Source organism: Amphimedon queenslandica, unplaced genomic scaffold (assembly GCF_000090795.2).
Source record: "Amphimedon queenslandica unplaced genomic scaffold, v1.1 AMPQUscaffold_12197, whole genome shotgun sequence".
Classification (NCBI taxonomy): domain Eukaryota; kingdom Metazoa; phylum Porifera; class Demospongiae; order Haplosclerida; family Niphatidae; genus Amphimedon; species Amphimedon queenslandica.
Window position 1 is genome coordinate 1 of NW_003547564.1, and position 1,313 is coordinate 1,313.

The following is a 1,313-nucleotide window of genomic DNA, read 5'->3' on the forward strand; positions in this document are numbered from 1 at the left end:
ATTTTACCAGTTACTAGTAATCAATAGTAAGGTTGTACATACTTCATCTGCAGGAGGGAGATGGATTAGTATTAGTGATGCAGTTTTTATAATCAATGAAGTACCTTCAGCAGTCAATGATGCTATGATTAAATGCAATGTCAATTTAGTTAAGATTAGTGATTGTTGTAGTGAAGCATTAAAGCAATACCACAGTCTCAAAGCGCTGCAACCTAGCTTAGTTAGGTCACACTTAAAGAGTAATGTGCACTCTTACTGCAGTGCATCAAGGAGAGAAAAGCTAGAAATTTTGAAGTATGTTTTAAAAGATGGTTCTTTTCATGATGTAATTGGCCTTCAATTGTTGCCATTAGCGAGTGGCACCTTTCAGCAATTTCAAAACAGGTCTCGTTATGTAGATGATATTTTTGTTAGCAGTTCATCATATCCTAGCAGTCTATTGCCTGGTTTAGAGAGCGAGTTAGTGAGTGTGTACAATGAAGACAGTACATTGCATGCACAACTGTGTTCAGTTGTATCAAGTGGTAGTACACAGCTTCTATTGCTACATACTAAACAAGTTGCAAATTTACTATCAAAATGCAACACGAGCCATTGGTCACGTGATCAAATGTCACTATTTTGGCAGTGGCTTAAAAGCCAGGAATTGTCATATTTTCAATCAAAATATATAGTGTCAGTTAAAACTCATACTGGTGGTACTAGTGTCACTGCACTAGCTAAACAAGGTGGAGTTGTGTACATATCTCCATATAATCATGTAGCATCAGCAGCACTTTTATCTGGCTTAGAAAAATGCGGTATCAGATTTGCTGATGCTCGGGATTTTTCATATTTAAAACACAGCCAACTCTCTCAGTACTTGTATCAGTTTGAGAATGATCAAGTACTTGATGCTATGCATTCATTACATCTTAACAGTGTCAGCCTTTCTAGCACTGAAGCTGTAGCTCTGCAGCAGTTTTTGTCAAAATCTCACTTAGGCTATAATGGAATATTTACACTTTGCAAAATTCCACTTTTCAAAGCTCTTCAGTATAACGAATCCTCTCGAGTCTCCATTAATACAATAAGGTCATCATACTGTGATAATAAAGCTATAGCAATGAGTGGTACTTACAGTTTTAGAACCAATTTACTAACAAACTCACCACTGATAATTGATGTCACTGGAAATGTTTCAAGTCTTATAAGAAATATGTCTGCTCACGTTTATCTCATGCCAGAAACTGAGTACCTCCAGAAAGTAGCATTTCAACAAATTTGTAACAGACAGTTTAGGAACAGCAGTATAGTTCCTTTTATGGTAAGTG